The sequence below is a fragment of the Rhodnius prolixus genome, unplaced genomic scaffold (assembly GCF_049639745.1).
Source record: "Rhodnius prolixus isolate KJV_2025 unplaced genomic scaffold, Rpr scaffold_8, whole genome shotgun sequence".
NCBI lineage: Eukaryota > Metazoa > Arthropoda > Insecta > Hemiptera > Reduviidae > Rhodnius > Rhodnius prolixus.
The window spans coordinates 14,969,804-14,993,736 of record NW_027411593.1 but is presented as its reverse complement, the minus strand read 5'-3'; the positions used below and the strand labels follow the sequence as shown (position 1 = coordinate 14,993,736).

Here is a 23,933-nt window from a genome sequence, read left to right as displayed (position 1 = left end):
TCCAGTGTGCAGCTACTTTTTATGGTGTGGAAGGGTATTATTAATATTCGGGAATAAGCTTCCGAATCAGTACGCGGCATCTAATTTGGTAGTTGGATGTCCAGACAATATTTTACTTAGTTTTGTTTTTTTTCAATTAATTTCAATTAATTTCATGTTTTTCAATTAATGAAAGCAAGAGCGTTCACGTAACTTTCACGCTCAGGCGTCAAACGTGCCCCAGTGTTTTCTTACCTCGAATGTAGTACGCTACCTGGGTTTCTACTTGGACAGTATACACACGTGGAATCTACACACGAGACTCAAAAGACTACAACTAAACAAAAGGTACGGAAAAACTAACCCTCTACAAGACGTTACTTCAACCCATCTGGACTTACGGATCAGAGCTGTGGGGCTCAACTAAACCTTCCAATATCTCCCACATCCCAATCCTTCCAATCAAAAGTCCTCCGCCGTCTTGTTAATGCTCCCTATTATGTCACTATCCTCATCCTTCACAAAAACCTTTTGTCACTGAAACAATCCATTCACGATTCCTCTATTTCCACAAAAGCTTATCCTGCCATCCCAATTTAACAGCTTGAACTCCTTTCCTCATCATCCCATCCTGATAATCCTCCACGACGTCTAAAACGACGTTGGCCTCGTGATCTCCTATCCTAGACCTTTCCAACAACTAAAATTCCCGAGAGTGTCCAGCACTGGCTGATTTCTTTCTTCCTGTGTTCGTACGGTTGCGGTGCGCGTCGGCTATGTCGGGGAGCTTTCGTATCCTGTATTGTACTTGTACCATTCACACCTTGCCTGGTGTATATGTATTTTTATTCAGGTAGAACTATCGAGAGTGCCTCTTTATTGGTTAGATTTTTTTAAAAATTATTTTCACGAAAACTGTCTAATGATTTACTTTAAACTCAGAGTACTGATTGGCTACTTGTAGATCTATTACTTTCTATTGAAACTCTAAAAGTTTTTCTTACCCTGTTATCTTTTACGTTAGTTCTAGGCTGTAGCTGAAGAAATTTAAAACAAAATTCTAACAGACCTAACACTCGAAACCACGATTAAAACCTTTTCCCTACTCGCTTACATCTTCCTTCTTCATTACTAACATATTATTCATTTCAGTCAGTCCGTCTACAGTTTATCTTAATGTTTTTCTAAATTGTAGAGTTTGAAGCAGATCAATTAACCGTTTAAGTTTGAACCTCAGTTGCTATGGTTTAAGATAAGATAAGATTAAATTAGGGCGGCCTCAAGGCCTACGCCACTGCGACCCCTTTGGATCTATTGTGGCTCCCCGACTTTAGAGCTCACCCTCCAGACCCGTCCGTTTAATTAGACTCTTAATTCTGGAGAGTGACTCCTGGGTGAAGCTCTCAGGCCTTGGTTTTTCCTCCCCGAGAAGTAACATCCTTAGCCATACAAGCCCCTCACACTGACACAACACGTGCAATGCAGTTTCCTCTTCTTCCTGGCAGAACCTACAAAGGCTGTCATCTGCCAGGCCCATGCGATGCATGTGTTTCCTGAGTCTGCAGTGGCCAGTTAATAAGCCTACAATTATCCTTATAGCCCCCCGGCCTTGACGGATTACTTCTGCAGTCAGCCTCGGCGAATAGCCTCTGATGAACTCCTTCGCCTGTCTCTGTCCAGTGGTGGCGAGCCACCACTCCTGAGACCTACTCTGCACCCACAAATTAATGGCCGCAGTCTTGACACACTTCGAAACCCCAAAACAGGGCTCCGGGCCAACGAAGTGTCCCGCAGAGCCTTCCCGGGCCAATAAATCTGCCACTTCGTTTCCTTTATATCCTGAATGACCAGGTACCCAAACCAGAAAGACCTTATTTTGGTCACTAATTTCTTTCAGGGCACCCAGACAGTCCCAAACCAGCCTTGAGTTGACCTGGTAGGAACTAATTGCCCGTAGAGCAGCCTGACTATCCGAGAAAATTACGACCTTGGAATTAATAATTCCTCGCCCTTTAATCTCGGTAGTGCAGATCCTAATTGCAGCTAGCTCAGCTTGAAAAACTGTAGCTAGCTTTCCTAGGCTAACCGAAAAGCTACATTTCGGCTTCACCCCGTACACTCCTGCTCCTACACCCTCTCCCATCTTGGAGCCATCCGTGTACCTTGCTATGGTTTGCTAAAATAGTGAATTCAACGAAAAATTGTCTCCGTGTTTAATAATTAATTTATGTCATTTTAATTGTTTGTTGGCGGCAATTTTGAGTTACGTAACATCTATGAACTATATTCCTTAGACTTGGTGTAACAGCGGTTGAGTGTAGCGAACCAAAGTTGTAACTTGGTCGTAGTGATACAGACAGTACGTTTTATCTGTGTGTGTGTGTGTGTGTACATAGTGTGAACCTCTTCAAAAACTCCTTTTTCTTTTTTAGCTTTCCTGTGCAGTCTACTCAAATGTGGCTATTAGTTGAAGGATTAGATCCTGTAGTTAAGATTGAATCCGATGAACTCCACATTTCGAAACCATTCATCGAGGAGTGATGAGTGATAATTAGTAATGATGGCCTAATTTTTAGGTCTTGTTTGGGTTTTCTAAGGAAATCTTTCAAGTCTTAGTCAAGGTAGCTGACTAACTCAGAGGAAGAAAAGGAAATTTGTTTTGTAGTTAATAGGTAATTTTTAAAGGGAAAAGATTTCCAAAAAAAGATTTTATGGGATCCGAAGAGAGTCGGTCAGTACTTCTGTGCTGATAGAGAGAATGGTTTTTGGGGTTGGTTTTGATATCTGCCGTGTACAAAGCCACTATATTAGAACATGAACTCCCAAACATATTTGAAAATATTCCACACTTTGTTTTATAAAATACAAACAATATTAATACATAACCTATATTTGCCGAATAAAATTCAGTTTTAAAACTTTTACTAAGGGAAAACAAACAAATTTCCATGTAACCAACCACCGTTGTAGAATGTAATGTATTCTCCTGGGTGACTGGGGCTATTACACCCAATGAACTATTCGCTCCATTCCGTGGAGCTCTGTTCTGCGATGTTGCCAAAACATTGATAATGGACTTATCAATAAAATATTGCACTTAACAATAAAATATTTGAATTTAGTTGTACGTTAAAATATTCCCACGAACTTCTCTATTATAATAATGGCTCTCTTTTCAATTAATAATTTTCTTAAAAGTAGAGACCGCTTCTTAATTAATTTTAATGAAAGATAGAATGGTATAGCTTATTCTCTGGGCCACAGTATGCATCCTACGGTTATCCCAGCTTATCAATAAAAACGTCAAATTCAACGACAATATTAGACAATTCACAGAATGTACATTGAACTTTCTAACTTGGTTTGATTTCTAGTTCTCCATCACTTCTATTTGAATTATCAAGGACTGTGAACTCAACTCGACATTTGGTCAACTGAACGAACCCAAAGAAGCGATAATCAGTGAAGGACTTGAGCCTTCAAAGAACTAATATTCTCAGAAAGGAAGACTAGATTGTGTTCAGAGTCTAAGTAAAAAATCATCATAAACTGAATTGTAACAATTCATAAGATGAAATTGCAGTATTGTTTTTCACCCTTTCTTAGTTTATTTGCAAATTTAAACTTTAATTTGCAATCTAAAGCTATAAATTTGATATTTAGCAACTTAAGAGTCACTTTCCTTGTAAAACTCCAGCATTCCTCGAAGAGTAATATCTCGGCATTGCTATGACCCAAAATTGCGTAAATGTACCATGAAGAACAAAAGTTACCACGTAAATAAACCAGCCTTTCTGAATGAAATGATGCAGCCATGTTATTTAGAGTCTGAGGCTGCAAAATTGTATTACAAACTCACTAGTTGAACATCTTCGGTCAAAAAACGGTGACTAAACTTGCTCTTCATAACGATCTCAACATCCCATTCGTTCACCAACTCACCAAGACGAAATACCAATTCATAGGTCAAAAAATTACAATTATATATTTCTATAATTCAATGATGAATTTTTAATTTGTATATAATGTAAGAAAAGGTTCTACCTTTAGAGATGAAATGTAGAGATTAGCTTAAGAGACACTGCGGGATCATTCAATTTCTCAGTACGGGATAATTCGGAATCAATAATTTATACAGACTTTTAAAACCTGTATTATCATTTTAACAATATTTTTATTGTATAATTAATAGGATGACACTGGGTTTTCAGAAGGGTTCATCGTTATACTTTATTTTTTTTCATCATTTAGTACGTGATATTCTTCTCGCATCAAAACTCCAGGAATTTCCTTCCAGAAAGTTCACTCGCCATGATGAGAACATAATGTGCTTCAGGGAGTGTGGGACTGAGTTAGTCGACTGAATGATGAGAAATCAAGTGGTGAACCAACCAACGCTAGAAGAACATTAACACAGAATGCTGCGGTTGTCATGGTAGCCACAGAGACGCTTTCTTCATCGATTAAATTCCCTGACCCGACGCCTCTTAATTCACACTTCTGCCTACGTGTAGGAAGAGAGAGCAAAAAGAAAAAAAGAAAAGGGAAAAGAAAAACAAAGAAAAACGCAACAAAGTTAAACACAAGGAAAACTTACATTTGATTTTGCTGGCCAATACACTGAGATAAGCAGTTACTTACTACCTTATCTATGTATTTATTTTTTTAAATATTTCATAAAAGTTTTGTAAACACTTTTATTTGTTACTTAACTGGAGGATATATGAACAATTAAAATAAGTGAAAGATTCCTAATACCTTCTTAATAAGTGACAATTATATAAGTAGTGTAGGGTATGATTTATGCCAACCTCCAAAATTTAACCTTTTATATCTCATTAACTATTATCACTAAAACATTGCAATTTTTCTACAATCACTAACTTTTCTCTACAATTCGGTAAAGAATTCATTAAAATCTGAAGAATACGAGGCGAGATATAAACGTTTGAAATTTGAACGAATTTGCAAACCACCAAAATTTAACCTTCTATATCTTATTGACTATTATAACTAGAACATTACAATTTATACGATTTTTAGAGCTAACTTTTCTCTACAATTTGGTAAAGAATTCATTAAAATCTGAAGAATACGAGGCGAGATATAAACGTTTGAAATTTGAACGAATTTGCAAACCACCAAAATTTAACCTTCTATATCTTATTGACTATTATAACTAGAACATTACAATTTATACGATTTTTAGAGCTAACTTTTCTCTACAATTTGGTAAAGAATTCATTAAAATCTGAAGAATACGAGGCGAGATATAAACGTTTGAAATTTGAACGAATTTGCAAACCACCAAAATTTAACCTTCTATATCTTATTGACTATTATAACTAGAACATTACAATTTATACGATTTTTAGAGCTAACTTTTCTCTACAATTTGGTAAAGAATTCATTAAAATCTGAAGAATACGAGGCGAGATATAAACTTTGAAATTTGAACGAATTTGCAAACCACCAAAATTTAACCTTCTATATCTTATTGACTATTATAACTAGAACATTACAATTTATACGATTTTTAGAGCTAACTTTTCTCTACAATTTGGTAAAGAATTCATTAAAATCTGAAGAATACGAGGCGAGATATAAACGTTTTGAAATTGGAACGAATTTGCAAACCACCAAAATTTAACCTTCTATATCTTATTGACTATTATAACTAGAACATTACAATTTATACGATTTTTAGAGCTAACTTTTCTCTACAATTTGGTAAAAAATTCATTAAAATCTGAAGAATACGAGGCGAGATATAAACGTTTTGAAATTGGAACTTTTTTGGAAGTTCCAAAATTTATCTATCTTTATCTCATTAATTATTATGACACGGAAGTTACCAGTTATATATTCCTTACGATTTGGCGTTAAAGAATCTAGTAATTAAGCGAATAAGTAAGGATCGCTTCCTCTAGAATTATTTGATCATTCTTGTGTTCTCCATTTTGTTCGTCTACTTCGCCCTTTTTTTTATGTTACTCCTAATTTCTTTAGAATTAAATTTTTATTTTCTTATTAAATTTATATTATGATAAAACGTAAGGAAAAAAAAGTAAAGAAAAATAAAGGATTGTAGAATGTTGAAAGCTTATCTTTATTTATATAAAGGAGAACAAGATAGTAGCCATCTGGCCATTATAAAAAATAATAATAGAAACTGTAAAATTAGATTTCCCTCTCTGAAAAGGTAAAATAGGAATTGTTGTATAATGTGGGGCAGCAAAAGAAAAAATGAGATGAATTTTCAAATAAATAAATAAGTTTTATTGTGTAAGAAGATGGTGCATGCCTCCTCATCTAACCTTAAAGATAGAGAAATCCCAGTAATCTGAGATGGAATCTGATGTAAGTTACCGCATGCCTCTCCGAGTGGGTATTACAGTAAAGAATAGACTGAGTCACTGAGAATGCATTCCCTAGCCGAGATAGGCTCACTGAGAAAATGAGAAACATCCAAACAGGTGTTAAATACAGAGGGATGCTGTAACAGCATTGCCGCTACATTCTTATCTAAAATGTATATATAACAAACATTCTTTTTTTTTTCTTTTCTTACATTATAGGTCATTTCTTTAATCTTTTGAAATATTATTTTAGGCCAGATACTGTTCAAACTACCTGTTTTGAAATCCGTTTTACTAGAATAATAGTAATTTTTATTCATTTGGTAGCCAGCGTAACATTTGTTTACTTTTTTTAAAAGTAGATTATTTATTTAAGTTGTAATTATTTTAGTAATTAATTAAAAAGATTCATCGTTTATCGTCCCGTTACTCCCAAAACCAAAATAATTTGGAAGAGTGCCGAATTTAGACGAAACGTTTTGTTAAGTTCCAAGATAATAAAATTCTACTTAACATATGCATAAGTCATTTTTATTTTTTAAACTTTTATTGAAATTTGCGACTTCAACGGTTGTTGCAACAAGCAAATGTGGTGTAATATCATGTCTTGATTATTAATGAAGATTGGAGAAGGCACCCAGTGGAGGACAGACACTCCATTAACGCGAACTATTGTACTGTTATGAGGAGAGTAAGTTGCGGGGCCATCTTCTCTTCAATCTCCTTGGAGGATTACCTGGTAATGTGGAAGAAGATAAGTGTTCAATTAAATGATTAGGATGAGCTGCTGTAAAGGAATGAAATTTTAAGAAACGAGTTTTAGTAAGGTCGTTAATAAAAAGGGATTTTGAGGTCATTATGAATGGTGAGGTTAGAAATATAGAATGGAGCGTTTAGTAGTTTTCGTAGAATTTTTGATTGTAAAGTCTGAATGCGTAAAAAATTGGAACGTTTAGTCGATCCCTATAGTTCAATGCCGTATGACCAAATAGGTCGCAGTAACAAGAGGTATAAGAGTCTTTTGTTTTGTAGGTTGAGTTTAGATCGTTTGTCAAGTAGTCTGGCGAGAAGTTTGTAGCGTTGGTTAGTTTCTTGTCTTTTCAGTCTAGTATGGGGATTCCATGTCAACCGTTTGTCTAGATACAGTCCAAAGTAGCGTACTTTGTCAACAGTTGGTGTAAGAGTTTGGTTCAAGATGATGGGAGGTAGGATTTTTCGTCTTAGAGTAAATACTATATATTTTGATTTCGTAACGTTAGTTTTGATTCGCCATTTGATAAGCCAGTCCTGTAAGTGGTTGATGTGTGTTTGTAGAGCTCGTGTAGCGATAAGAGGATCGGAATGAGGAGATAAGATTGCAGTATCGTCAGCAAAGGTGGAAAGGATGGTTTTTTGATGTTGAGGTAAGTCTGCTGTAAATAAGGAGTAAAGGAGAGGACCTAGGACACTGCCCTGAGGAGCACCAGCTCGAGCTAGACGGATATCAGAGTCCGCTGCTCCACAGTTGACTTTGAAATATCGTATCTTGTAGGTAGGATTTGAGGATAAGATAGTAAGTATGAGGAAGAATCTCCCTCAGCTTAAACAGTAGCATAAGTTATTACAAATGAAATTTTCATTTATTGAACCGTTTCTCACAGAGAGCGTAGTTCATGTTCGAATGAAAAAAAATTAAATCCGAGAATGAATACATCAGTTACAAATACTAAATGTTTCAATTTTTCAAATAAATTCATCAATATGGCGGTTAGAAGTTAATAGGTGATTATTTCAGCGACAGCTTTGGTATTTCCCAAACTAAACTTAGTATTTCCACTAAATTCAGGAAGACGGGGGACATACCACGCCTCTACATGTTCATCTGACTGTACTGCCACGGGGTAACAAATAGCTATTTGAGATTAAAGTGGAATGCAGCCAAGCCAAAGTTAGGTCTTTCTTCTGCAATCGATAAACCTAATTCTTTCAATTTTAAATCACAAATGATAAATGTGAGTAGAGTGGAAGCTGGTACTTCTTGCTAGCTCGGCAATTCGAGAAAACTGGCTTTTCAAACTTTCGAGCACTGTTCTCAACTTTCTCGGCTAAGAGCAGAAGTGTCCTGACACTTATTGAATCCAATCTGGATTTATTTTATGCAGCCTAGACTGTGAGAAAGCCAGCCCAACGATATCTGGAGGAAACGATCTTCAATAAAGTGGATGTAAAACGAATTACCCTTCTTTTGCTGGGGCCTAAAGGAGCTGGAAACTCAATGGCAAGGGACTTCGAATACGTTGACTAAGAGTTAATCAAGACACATGGAAAGCAAAGTATTTATTAATACATACTAATTATCAAGGCACTCTCTTCTGTCAGCTCACAGGAAATCAGAACAAGGGTCAGTGTTCACTCCATATCTCAGGACCTGAATATCTTACAAAAATCAAACTTGAAATATCGCTCAAATGCCACTAGCGGAAATGACAACTAAGTTTCGGTTAAGAACGGACGAAAACTACACTTTACAGAATTGATTTCAGACAGAATATCCATTGTTTTTATTGGTTAACCAAAGTAACAAGGTTAATAACAATTCACACGGTATTTATAGAGCCATAGATCTAATAACATTGATATTAGCTCTCAATGAAGTGTGTATGTATCCGAACAGTTAAACACTTAGTATTGTACAAACACTATCTGTAGGCAAACATTCTAGTGGCTTGCCAGTGCTATCTCTCTATTTACAAACTAACCTCCTTACAACTCTCATAAGATCAATAATACATGCGTTTAAATCGCTGAGATGTTCAGATAACTGGTACCAGATAATGGTAACTAGCCATTTTGGTCTATTGTCTGTTAAATCTCTGATTATGCTTCAGATGATGAACTCTAATTTGAGAATCTGTATTAAATGTGGTAGAGATTATATGTAATTTTCGCTCTGCTGTAACCATTTTTCTCACATTAGTAAGATTACCGTATGTACTGAACAAACTACTACTAATAATAATAAAAACAATTACACTGCGTCCAAAAGACCATCTGTGGGATTGTTGACTGCAATAATGTACGTAATTAACACAGAAATTGCTTTTAACTTTTTCTTTTACCTATTTATTTATTTAGAATTTACAGAATTTTGGAAATGTCACGTTTCTAAAACATTTACTCTCTGGCGGGGCTCTTGTCCACCTGACTTTTTCAACAGAAATTCTTTTAAACAGATCTGGTGCGTTATCTTGGGCTCTTCATAGACAAACGACTCACGTGGAACCCACACAGTAGACTTAAAAGACAAGCAATGATAAAACGTGCTAAACTGCTTTACAGACTACTTGGACGACGCTGTAAATTGCCCATTTAACTCGAAAACACTAAATATACAGTACTATCCTCAAACCTATGTGGACTTACGGACTGGAGCTGTGGTATTCAGCCATACCTACAAACATACGGACTGCAGAAACTTTTCAATCAAAACTACTTCGACAGATAGCTGACTCACTCTTCCCAAAGACCTCAACATCCCATTCGTACACCAACTCGCCAAGACGAAATACCAAAAGTTCCATACTACTCTCTCCACTTGCTCCAATCCTCTATTACAGTCTCTCGCCTCCTCTGACATCCCTAACAATCCTCTTCGCTGACTGAACCATCAATGGCCCCACGACTTCCTTACAGTAAGTAGACCATCATTCATATTCTGTAGAGAGTGCTACCGCTGAGTAATTTCTCTCCTTATGCCTTTCACGCATTCATTTATCTTATATATTCCTATTTACTTATTGCATATACATAACATATTTATCTACAAAAATATATAATAAATTTGTAGTAAATTTAATCAGTAAAAAAATAGAATTTTAATTATAATTAAAAAGTCACTAAAATATTACTGAATTTATTATATATGTACCATTATTTATTACAATTTATTTGAATCAGATAATTGTGACGGTAACTCCAAGCATATTTACAAAGAATTTATAATTGGTTTCCATTTAAGATAACTATTTAGATATGTTATTAACTGCCCTTTTGTGAGACTCTCCTTTTACTGAAATACTAAATAGCCCTTTGTTTTTCACCCAGGAGGTTTCTACATCTCACTTCAGTCAGGTGACGGAGAGCACAATGCGCTACACACCTAAGGAGTTGTGTTTAAGGGATATGAATAAAAATTTCAAAAATGGGACGAATCGTTCAGTGAAATTGAACGTTATCCCAGCTCACAATTTTGGCAATCATATTAACTTTGGTTCTGTTTCTATAACTCATTGTGTAAAATGATTAAATCAAGTTTGTACCTAAAATATACTGAAAACGTACTTTAAAAGGGTGACAAGTTAATTCTATCATCGACAATGCCCTTGAACGAAACATCCTCACAAATATTTTTAAAACAAGTTTGCAGATATGTTACTTATTCTTGTAAGTTGTACATCTCTAAAGAAAAACGTTAGAGTTACTTTTAAAGTGGGAAAAAATTAAGTGCTACTTCGGATTCCATCACTAAATTGTATAGCTTCCATCAAGTTTTCAATACAACTTAGATCGTTCCCAAACATAAATCGTGTGTACGTACACGCGTATAGACTGTTTTTAGAAACCCACTTTACCGTACTCAAGAGATTTCAAAACGGGATATTTATGGCAAAAATTTTGTTATTATAAGTATATTAAAGTATGACATTATCACCATACTCTGAGCAAGTAAGAATTAAGACTATAAATTAGCTGCACTGTTTTATTGATTATTTAATTATGAACAGTTTTGACGCTAGTTATTTTTTAAATCATCAGATAATTCGATTATTTAGGTATGTTTAATGTTGGCTTGACTGGAATATTGAAATCAAAAATCATGGTTGGATTGCCAGCTTTTATTGACAAAGGTTTGGACAAATATTCACAATGATGTATAGCTGGTTTTCTATTTTCACCATGCCCAAATTTGCTACCTTGCAGAGCCGTATCCATGTCGCCAAGTTTTGAAGCGTGGCCCAGGCCCACTATCTGACTATTGCCTTCTTCATTAAAGTTCATGTTTACACCAAGATCGATTAAAAGATTTTTACGTTTTCCCTCTTTAAACGGAATGTCAAAAGATTCATCCGCTACAAGAAATTTATTTTCTTTTTTGTGATTTTCATTAGCAGCTGTTTGTTTTGCTCTTAATTTTGATATCATGTAAACTAGTCCTTCAATAGCAAGTTTATCTTTTTTCAGGATGTCTTCATAATCGAATAGATTGCTTCCGGTTATCCATATATTCAATAGCAGGAAATAAAGTCTGATGAACCTTAAACAAATTATAAAGATTTTTGTTTAATAGAAACAAAAATAGATCAATGTCAGAGCTGAAGCCAAAAATAATTTATAGATAATCATAGATTATTCGAGACTTCATCTTCTGCCAATTTTTGAAGTTCTGGTAATAAATATTTCTTCAGAAATTATTTGCCACCTTTACAATAAACGTTGAGATGTTGTAACGTTATTTCACTTTGAAATGGAACTTTATAGATAAGACTAACTAAATTATAGATAAGACTATGTCTAAATGCGGATAATTTTATCGATATTTTCACGAAATCCAATCAAGCTGATTTCTTCAATCACGGCTGAACTCTTCAATCATTGCTTACTAAAGTAATGCCTATTAATAATAATAATAATAATTCGTCTTTATTCAACAACTCTTACAAAACAAATGAAAAACAAAATACATTCTTTATTGTAGACAAACCTTGCTGGTCCATGACTGTCGGAGGGAAGTAATATTATTATTGGCAAGTTTTACGTCCAACTACCGAAGAGATGACGTGACTAGTAGATAGCTAGCATGCTTTACTTGTATTCCAATAAATAAAATCCAAGACCAAGACTGGCAATCGAAACCAGTACCAAAACGACATCCTTAGAATCCCGGATCAAGAAACTGAGTCAGGAATTGAGAGTTGTAGGTCCATTAATAGCTGAGAGTTCGTACTTTACCAAAGGGCTCTATTGGCCGGCTGGCTGTGCACAATCATGATAATCAGTTTCAGCAATTCCCTTTCACTTGTAGGTCTTGTAAAAACAAATATCTTACAAAGCTTTCTATAAGAGATACCGGTCGCCACATTTATATTTATCAACACTCTTAGTGGAATTTTAAGAAACTACCAGAAAACACGTTGTAAGTTTATTTTTTCACATAAAAACTATATTTTGTTTTCAAAGCACTCTCTATATTCCCAAATTAGACAAGCAAACAAATAAAAACAACTAGGGTGAAGGGACCAGTAATTGACTGCTTAAGAAAAAATTCGAGTTTAAGATAGAATAACTTCCGTTATTTTGGCTCCAGGTGAAGGTTGTAAAATTGTACCGCTCCAGTAGGATGTATTTTATTTTATTAATATTTTAAAAGCAGTAAATTCGATCTTTATGTCAACCAAAAATGATTTTTTTTGGAAGTATGTCAGTGACCCAGTAATTGACATACCGAATTTTCGGTGGAACCAGTGTTTGACATGGGGTGGGACCAGTAATTGACATACAAATATATTCATGAAACGACATAAGGTATGCATTCAAAATCACTTTTAAATCTAAATAAATCACCTAAATCACTTTTTCAATTGGATTTATAACAAAAATTAGTCTTATTCATAATTAATTACAATCAGTTTTTAAATAGGCAAACCTAAATAATCTAATATTTTTTCAACATTGCCCTTTTTTATGCAGTTTTTGACGATCAACCCTTACACAACTGTCCTACCGGACAATTTTAATTAAGTCTAAACCAAGACAGGTAATTTGAAGAACAGCCCTTACTTTCAATAGTACCAAGGAGATATTAGCTAAAATGCTTGTTAGATCGTACACAATGTCTGTCGGCTCGCTTTTATCTCTTTCTCTCAACTCTTCCGCTCTCTTATCCTTTCAAGTTTCCGCTAAATATTTTGTTACTTAAACCCTTTTTTGGGAACTTTTTTGGTTCTCACTTTACCAAACTACCCTCTCTACTTCCGATTAGACTATGTGGTCACATCCTTGTTTCATTCATTCCGCCTATAACGCTGCTACCGATGGCATCTACGCGTCTTTGGGTTCGAGTTGTTGGTGCTTTCTAGTGAACCAAATTTCTCCTAGCTTCCCTTCTTTTGGAGCGCTTCGCTAATATTTTCCACAATCTGTGCTGCCAGTGTCATTTGCTTCGAAACCAAACTATCTGAATGTAATTCATTCTTACTTTCTGCATCTATTCAGTATTTTATTGTTTATTATTACTGAGTTACCTCTTGGGCACATGTATATATACATTGTGTGCACGTTCATCGCGTCCCGCAACAGGTTGTAAGCATTCGCACTTATAACAGTAATAAATAAATGAAACGTCAATGAAGAAACAACTAGATTAAAAAATATATATCTGTTATTGACTCTTTAACTTGGAAAGGATAGGTATTAATATACACATACCTACAAATAAACCACTGATATTCACATAACTAGGTAACCAATTGACAAAAATATGTGTTATTAAAATAGGCACACCATAAAAGAAAAAATGAATGAAAAAACAAAATATTCTTTCGGAATACATAGGAAATGAACATCATAATATATCTTACGTAATTGATAATTAGCCACTTGAAATCACAAGCCATTTGAAAACCTCACAAATCAACGGTTTTATTAAATTGGTAACGTTCTCCATAAAGTAGTATAGGGCGATCCACCCTTCACCTATTTGGGAATTAAAAATGGTTTTCATACCGATTTCATTTTTTTTTAATACAGTTTAGCCTATTTAGCCTATGGGATGCTATATATTCGTCTTCGGTCAACATGTCTGTTAATTGGTAAATACAATAGATCTTACAAACATTTTTATGTTATTAATGTGTAACATCACAAAGTCACCAACTCTCCACGTATGTTTGATTTCGCACCTGGTACTTCTCTTGAGGGAGCTTCATTTTTCCCCTGGCCGTTTTATTTGATGGAATTCTATGGTTCAGCCATTTCCTCCCTTTCTTCTTTGGAATGTGGCAAGGACCCAAAACTGAGGGAGAATGAGAGATTTTCCAACTCCGATAAGTGGGCGTCGTTTTTATCAATCACGTAGGTCTCGTGAAGCTGTTCGGCGATCACGATTATTCCAGTTTGTTGTCCATACATTGTTGTTCTCTACAGAATAATCATTCTGCATGCCCTCTTGAAATAAGGCGTACATTTGCTAATTCATTAATTTAAACATATTTTGTTGGAAGTTTTACTATTTATTTTGCCGATTTTTATCAATGATTTTATTTTACAATGATTGAATTTTTAATTATAATAAAATTTATCAACCTATCTTACCATTTTCCCAGGAAGTCAATCACTGGTCTCAAACAAAAAAGCTGTAGGACTAGTAATTGACATACATGTCAATTACTGGGCAGATTGCCGTTTCAAGGACCAGTGATTGACAGCCCCATTTTAATCCTCAATGCTTCTTATAATTAAAAAAAAAACTACATAAATGAAATCTACAAGTAATACTAATTATAACAGAACATTGATAACCACACGAATATATGAACAAATAAACGAAAAATAAGAAAAAAGGAAAATTATTTTCTTATCAATCCTCCTTAGCAACGGCTTGTTTTTTCCTTGATTTTGAACTTTTAACACAAATAACCTTCCACTGATACCAAGGAACCTTCCAATAATTAATAATTTTCTGGAACTGCTGCCCAAAGGCTTCTCAATAACGAAATTGAAAGAATCACCACTAAAAACGGCTCATGTCCCTTATAATACCAGTTTATTTCTGGTATGTCAATTACTGGTGCCCGGTCAATTACTGGTCCCTTCACCCTAGTTCTATTTAAGCTTTATCGATAGAAAGCATAGATTCTACCAAGAAATAGAACACCCACTCTGTGACCAATAGTAGAATACAGACAGAATTATAAATGTAGATATTGATTAGAATAAAAAGAATCAATTCTACCAATATTTAACCTCGAAAAACACCTTTATTAATTGACTTTAACTAACCCAAGCTTTTTTTATATAGGTCATGTAATTAATTGGGGAAATAGGTCATGTAATTAATTGGGGAAATAGCCCAATGTAAACCAAACATGATAAGACAAAAATAGGTTATCTTCTGTCAAAGTAAACTAACTACTTTAAATTGATGTAACTGGTTTAATTCTTTCCGTATATTTTACATTAAGTTCCTTTAATTAACAAGAAATATTAAATCATCCAGCTTGATTGGAGATAATGCATTTTTATCCTTAAAATCTATTCAAACGAATTTCAAGTAAACTGTTCGTGTTTATTATATCTTTTTGAGAAAAAAAGCGAAAAACTAAGAAAAAAAATAGTTCATAAAAGACGCATTTTTGGCCATTTCCTCAAACTGAAATGGCCCATCTGAGAATAGCTCAATCCACCTCCATTACTCACTCTCTCTATCTCTGAGAACGTCTTTAAAGGAATGAGTCATTCTTTTTGATTTTGGGAGCGATTTACTGGATTTTCCATTCCTTTAGGATATGTTTTATCGCATTTTCTATGCTTTTGAGTGCATCGAAGAATACTTTTTTGAAGCCTCAGTTAATTTTTAATGTACTTATTTCGAGTTTTGGTCAATCTAAACAACACTTAGCTGTTTACTAAACTTAGAGGTTGTTTCTTAATTTTGAATTTCGTTAATCTATTGCACTTAAATGTGTTCAATGGGAACAAATGCCTATTAATTTTCATTCATTTTCAAACCTGTTGACTTTGTCGTTTCGGATTATTTTTTAACTAAACAATCTTGTTCAATCCAAAAGTTCATTAGGAAATTGCGCCCTTCCTACTGAGGTGTTTTAGCAATGAGAATCTTAGGACAAATTGTTAGAGCAATTTTCTTATACACAAATCTGGCTAATATTTATGGCTGGCAAAAGTTTTGTGTCAAATAAAAAGGGGATAGCAGGAGCCATATGGTTACTACACATTAGGGATGGAACTTTGAAAAAATTAAGGAATACGCAGAAACCAAAAAAAAAATAGCTTTTTTTTAAACTTAGAAAACAGTTATTCATTTCCAGAATGTTACATTACTCAATGAAAAGTTTCCAGATTAGAGCAGTATTGCTCCCTTCAACAGCTAGAAGTTTGTTACAACATTAATAATAATAACAAGGGATGGATTTAGGATTAGTGGAGAATGCGCTAGAGTTACTCGCAGTGAACCCGAATTCGGTTCCTGCCAGCTCTTAGGTTTTCTAATCCCTGTTACAGCTTGTTCTGAAGGCTGGAACGGCACAGAATTAAGCTCCGGGAAAAAAACTGTTGTACCTTTACGCTCTAAACATTAAAATTACAATTCATATATTGTTACAATTTTTGAATTTGTTTAACCATAAGTTCTAAATGAAATGAAAATTTAAAAAACAACCTGGTAATCGACCACTTAATGACCTGTTGCCAATATATTCGTAAGTAAGCAAAATCATTGTCAGATTCATATAGTTAGACTATTATCCGGTATCAGAAAACTTATTTAAATATTTTACGCTGCAGTTCAACAATAGAATGTTAAGCAGTGTTAAAATTAACAAGTATCTAGACGAAGTGTGCAAGTAAACTTTACCTAGTTTTGCAATTCAAGTTAAGTCTAGACTGTAACAACAATAATAAATTTTACTTACATAAAATTATTAGAACTACTCCCTTATTACCTAATTCGAAGTCACATAAACGGAACTGTTAATTGAACACGGGTTTCTACGGTAACTCACCGAATGGAGACTTGATTAGATCAGTTTATTCCAATTTTTAAAATTGATATCTTTATTTACATAGATTTTTTTCTTCCCCTGTGTTGTGGGTAAATTATAATTATAATTATAGTCACTGTTCGGAGTTTGGACGTAGATTGTTCTGATTTTTGAGGTAAAAAAACATTTAAATTTTAATGATTTCAAAAAATTATAAAAATAAATAATATACCAAAATGTGTTGTCTAGGGATGATTTCGTGATCTGAATTCACCCGCACCCGTTCAACTCCAGTGTCTTGCTCGAGGGTTAATATTATGCTATATATTTAATTAGTAAATACCTTCATCGGAAGTCTGGTATCAAAAGATGAGTAATTGCAGATATTAAAATGGTGTGGCTACTATTAATTCTAGACTAGTAATGGCTAATAAGTTGATAGCAAAGAGAATTTCAGATGATCCCATTTGGCTGGAAGCAATTTCAACGCGCAAAAAACAATTTAAAGAAACAAACGGTTATGAATCCGTTAAATTTACAATACTTATGGTTAACAATATGCCTTCGTCGTCATCCAGAGAAGGAGAACAGTTATCTGAAACAACTGACATCTGCGCCATGCCCAATATAAGCCATCTAGTGGGCTCTCAAATCGTACCCTATCAACAAAGTCATTTTAAGACTTTTGTAAATACATCAATCGAGAAAAGTACCTCTAATGAATGCATGTATGTAGCGAATTAGGTATTCTTGTGAATGAGCTTTTTCATATTTAATGTTTTAAACATCGTACTGATTCACTCATATACTGAAGATTCATTAGCACTGTCTTAGTATTACTCTACATACGTCTCATTGGACATGCGTAGACAGAAACTTCTCATTAATATGAGGATAATGAAAATTAATATGTATTATTTCTTTTAGATAAGCAATGACGAAAGTGCGAAACTGCTCTACAGACTACTTGGAAGATGCTCTAAATTGCCCATTGAACTCAAACGCTTAATATACAATACTATCCTCAAAACTATGTGGACTTACGGCCTAGAGCTGTGGGATTCAGCCAAACCTACAAACATACGGACTGTACAAACATTTCAATCAAAACTACTCCGACAGATAGCTGACGCTCCTTTCTATGGTGACTAACCTCACTCTTCACAACGACCTCTACATCCCATTCGTACACCAACTCGCCAAGACCAAATACCAAAAGTTCCATACTACTCTCTCGACTTGCTCCAATCCTCTAGTACTGCCTCTCGCCTCCTCTGACAATCCTCCTAACAATTCACCTCGCAGACTGAATCGCCAGTGGCCCCGCGACTTCCTTGAGGTTTGATGACCTAAAGATCATTATATCTCGTAGAGAGTGCTGCCACTGGGAAGTTTCTCTCCTTCTGCTCTACAAGTACCAATTAATCTTAGTACTTCCTGATTTACTTATAATATATATATGTATACTCAGATCGCAGATAATAATTTTTTTTTAATATTTCTTTAGACACTTTTTAATTGTTTAATTTTATCAATATAATACTATCTATACTGGCCCCCTATTCTAAATTACTAATCAACTTAATTGAAATTTACAATGTAGGAATATTAAAAACGTACCTACATATTTCTGTGAAGAATGGCTTTTTAAATATAGGCGGAAGAATAGTCGACTTACTACGGAATAAGTTTTTCATTAAAACGCCCCCATATTCACAATTTCCTACTTCTCTTATTGAGTTTCCTCTATGAATAATAATTTAGAAGCAAGCGAGAGCATGCGGGCTTTCTCTCAATTCCTAAATTCGTAAAGTACAGCTGTACTCTCTAAAAGGGCCTCTTGATTAGAAGTCCCCCTTTTATAAAGCCACACCCATAATTGCTTTTAATACTTAAAAGCTCAGTACCGCCAGGTCAGATTCTAATTCTCTTTCTACAGGGAGAATAAAGTTTTTCCGAGCCGAACGTCATTAAAAGCAGATCATTTCTAGTCGAACTAATTTTTATTTCATTATTTTTTTTTTTGCATATTTAGTTAATCCTGAATAGTCTTTCTGTGTCTTTTTTTAAAAGGAGACTTTTCCTCCTTTTTTTTTTGAGGAATTTAAATTTAATTAATTTAAAAATGATCCTAAATTGGCCCACCATATTTACAAGCAAGTAATTCACACGAAGCTTGATAACCTGGTGTCACTTTATGATTTATTTATTTTAGAAAGCCACGCACGCGTTAAGCTCGAGCAGAATTTTATTTAAGAACTTCAGGAATTAGAATTTAAAAGGACTTTAAATAACTAAATTAATGAATAGAATAAAATAGAAATACAAATGAAGAATATAGAACTAGATATACCATAATAACGGCAAGACAATGTAGCAGGCAGCTTGGTTACCGGTTATATTGTAATTAGAGTTTTCTATTGACCTCAGAACCTGTAAACGGCACCAAAACTCTGTCTAACCTGGTTAATAAATAACAATAAATTATGTAATATTAAAAAATAACTAAAACTAAGCGTGTTTTCCAAGTACTTGAGAGACATGTACACTTCTGTCGCCAATTCTTCATTTTAACCAACTATTCTGAACCATCTGTTCAGAAACGCAATTCTTTATTATTTCTAGAATGAATAGAATATTATACTTTCCAAATTCAGCATGTTTTGTTCTACAAAACTAAGACCAATTCTTCGCAACATCTTATTTACGGATATCTTTCCTCACCTCTAAACATTATTATACCTTATACGAGGGTCGTTTGAAAAGTCCGTGCAAAAATAAAAACTACTTAATTTTTTGGGGTAAACCTTTTTTATTTTTCAACATAGTCTCCTTCTAGGCTTATACACTTCGTCCAACGCTGCTCTAGTTTGTTGATCCCTTCCGAATAATAGGATTTGTCCAAGTCTGAAAAATAGCCATTCGTTTCTGCAATCACCTCCTCGTTTGAATAAAATCTTTTTCCCGCCAGCCATTTCTTCATATTGGGGAACAAATAGTAGTCCGAGGGAGCCAAGTCTGGAGAATAGGGGGGATGTGAAACGAGTTGGAACCCTATTTCCATTAATTTTGCGACCACAACTGCTGAGGTGTGAGCTGGTGCGTTGTCGTGATGGAAAAGGACTTTTTTGTGGGCCAATCGTGGGCGTTTTTCTTGCAGCTCGGTTTTCAAACGGTCCAATAACGACGAATAATATGCACCTGTTATAGTTTTACCCTTTTCCAGATAGTCGATGAGGATTATTCCTTGCGAATCCCAAAAGACAGTCGCCATAATCTTTCCGGCCGAAGGAACGGTTTTCGCTTTTTTTGGCGCAGATTCCCCCCTTGGTAACCCATTGTTTAGATTGTTCTTTGGTCTCAGGAGTGTAGTGATGTATCCATGTTTCATCCACAGTGACGAAACGACGCTTAAAGTCCTGCGGATTCTTCTGGAATAGCTGCAAACCGTCCTTGCAACACTTCACACGATTTCGTTTTTGGTCAAGCGTGAGCAATCGCGGCACCCATCTTGCGGATAGCTTTGTCATGTCCAAATGTTGATGCAAAATATTATGTACCCGTTTATTCGAGATGCCCACAGCACTAGCAATCTCACGCACCTTCACTCTTCTGTCATCCATCTCCGTATCATGTATTTTATCAATGATTTCTGGAGTAGTAACCTCAACAGGGCGTCCAGAACGTTCACCGTCACTTGTGCCCATATGGCCACTCCAAAAATTTTGAAACCACTTATAAACCGTTCTAATCGAAGGTGCAGAGTCACCATAATGTTTATCAAGCTTCTCTTTAGTCTCCTGAGGCGTTTTGCCTTTCATAAAGTAGTGTTTAATCAACACACGAAATTCTTTTTCGTCCATTTTTTGTAAATCACTCGACTTCCTCGATTCAAACGAATGCCAAACACAAAGAAATAGACCGATTTGGCTGAAACTTGGTGTGTGTTCTTCCAAGAGATGCTACTAACTAAACATAACCTCGATACGCGCCAGTAGTGCTATCTCTCTGACTTTGCACGGACTTTTCAAACGACCCTCGTACTAATGGCTCTTCTCTCCAATATTCTCCTCAAACTTCTTGAGTTCATTGTGAATCTATCGACAAGGATAGAGTGTTGAACTTAAATTTGCCATCACACGTACCAAATAACATTACGAAAGCTGAGCTGCCAATTTCTACTCATACGTACGTGCAGACGTACACACTCCTAAAGAAGAAGCGCTACTAGATTGGCACTGATCTTAAAAAAACTAGCGCAAAGAGCTTAAAAAATTACGTTACTACTGATCTAATCCACCTCTTATGTTCACATCAAACGCTTCATTTCCACTACTTCGACCACAGTTGTGTTACAATGTAGTTTCGCCCAACCTTCAAATATCAAATCGTTACAATCCCTCAGCCTCCTTAAGTTCTTTTGCCGAATTGCAAAAATAATTGTTAGGCTAAATGCTAGATTAAAACCAGATTCCAAAACTGCGTACTAGCAGTCTACCAAGTCAATTGAACCTCCTTTTCTAATATGATAGTTAACAAACTCATGTCCCGTTAATTCTCGACACAGTATTAAACGACTTTGACGTCCTCTATAGTTCTTTACAGCTTCCTCGTGAAACCACCATTGGCAGGTACATATTTTCTGATCCAGTGATTTAACTTGTACATATATGTTATATTCTATGGATGCACAATTTGCTGATTTGCTGCTATTGCAAATATGTATTTAAAAACAAAAAACAAAAAGTTACTCTAATATATTTCGACCATCGTAGTTTTTGGTATTCTCATTAACCCAAAATGCCATTTAAAACTCCCAAAGAACCTGTTACCCAACAATAGCTGCAACAGTAATAAATGTAGATTGCAAAGATTTCTTCTGTCATATATCTTTACTGGAAAAGCGGTAAAATAATATTAGAAAATTATGCATTCCTTATTCTAGACACGTTTTTCTTCCACCCCTGGCGCAGAAGACTGCTCGCAATCTAGTTATAATACTTTATAGAATGCCGATTTACTTGGAAAGTCTTTAATGTGGAGCCATTCAAATCGACCTCAATAGAAATTGCTCATCTCACAATCAAAACTTAAGTAATTCTATTAAAAGTGCATTATATTAGGATAAATTATTTATTTAATAATTTCTCATTGAGTTGAAATAATAGTTATAACCAACGATCCTATGAAGTCAGTGAAAGCTAAATTACATTTTACACTCAAACTAGTATTGTTTACATTCAAACTAGACCAGAATCCCTTATTTTTCCATTAATTTGGCAATCGCAAATTCAAATTCGGCCAAACTGTGTGTAATATTCACCTCTGGGTTAGTAATTAAATGTATAAAGGAGAAATCTCAATCTTTCCAATCTAACTAGACGAAAATTACGAGTACCTATTTTACCATTAATTCTGCAATTGCTTCTTCTAATTAAAGCTACCCACTGCGCATAATCCATTTTTGTCTTAGTTATTAAAACAATGAAGCAGAAATCAAATATTATTTTCAAAACTAGACAAGAATTACTTATTTTTCCAATTTTTTTGTTCTGGTAATTCGAAATTCAGGCGTGAATTGGATTGCTCAAACAGTACTCAGAATTTGAGGTTACGATAGCCAAATAAAAGGAAAAGTAAGGAATTCTTGGAAAGATATAAATTTCTGCTTTAGTGAATTAATAACTAAAGTCAGAGGTGAAATGTATACACAGGGTAGCCCGAATTTGAAGTTACGATTGCAAAATTAAAGGAAAACTAAGAAATACTCGTCTAGTTTGACTGGAAAGATAGTTATTTCTGCTTCAGTGTATTAATAACTAAGCCAAAAGTGGAGTGTATACACAGTAAGGCCAACGTCGGCACCTGGCTTACAAAGGCAATGGCCAGCATCGCTTCTAGGAGCCCCTGGCCCCTTCTCCCAAGTGGAAGATCCTTAAGGAGCGATTAAAGCGAATCAAGAAAGCACAAGATACATGGTACGAGTATTAAACAGAATGGCTGCCAATGATGGGGGACGGGTAATCTTCAGAATAGCGACCGGGGGCGTGGCCTATTTATTTAGATCCTTATATTTACTGTATAATTTTTAATCTAGTTGTCTTCCGCCCCATGATTTCCTCCATTAAGGGGCCCGCTGAGGCTCTATCGCCCAAGGGCCAACAAAAAAACCTGGAGTCTGCCATGCCTGAGAATGTCTGGATTCGTGTACAACTTGAAATTGATTCTTGTAAAGTCGCCTACTAAGGAAATATCCATCAAATCGAACATTAACTGACTGCAAAATAAGATCTCGTCCATTCTCCGACTAGCAGATGTCTATGTGTCGGTATAATGTCAAAACTGCAGCCACGTTAATGTATATTAATTAAGTAATAACGAAGCATGAATATATGCAAGCTCTGCGCAGTCACAGTGACATTAATCATTATAGAACATGGCTTCTACTTAATTCCCAGATGGTTCATTATTAAGTGAACTGAGCTAAAAGTGCACAAGTAAGCGAATGGAAGGTGAACTTAGTGGAATCTTCTGCTGAAGTACTTCTTGAGTGTTTTGCGCTTTCTGACGTCTGCTTTAGTAGAATTTGTTCGGCAAACCTAAGTTATATTGAAGACAAGTTACAAAAAGTAAAATCAAGAAGATTTAGCAAAAATAATAACCAAAGCAAGTTTAAGGCAGTTTTTTTGGTTCACTTATTTAGCACTTTACAATCTGTATATAAGAGGGTCGTTTAAAAAGTCCGTGCAAAAATAAAAACTACTTAATTTTTTGGGGTAAACCTTTTTTATTTTTCAACATAGTCTCCTTTTAGGCTTATACACTTCGTCCAACGCTG

General features: G+C 34.9%; 1 protein-coding gene across 6 annotated transcripts in view; it reads left to right on the top strand.

Annotated features, from left to right (window-relative positions):
* The window catches only part of SK (small conductance calcium-activated potassium channel), a 636,287-nt gene that overhangs the window by 437,960 nt on the left and 174,394 nt on the right, over positions 1–23,933 (top strand). The window lies entirely within an intron of this gene.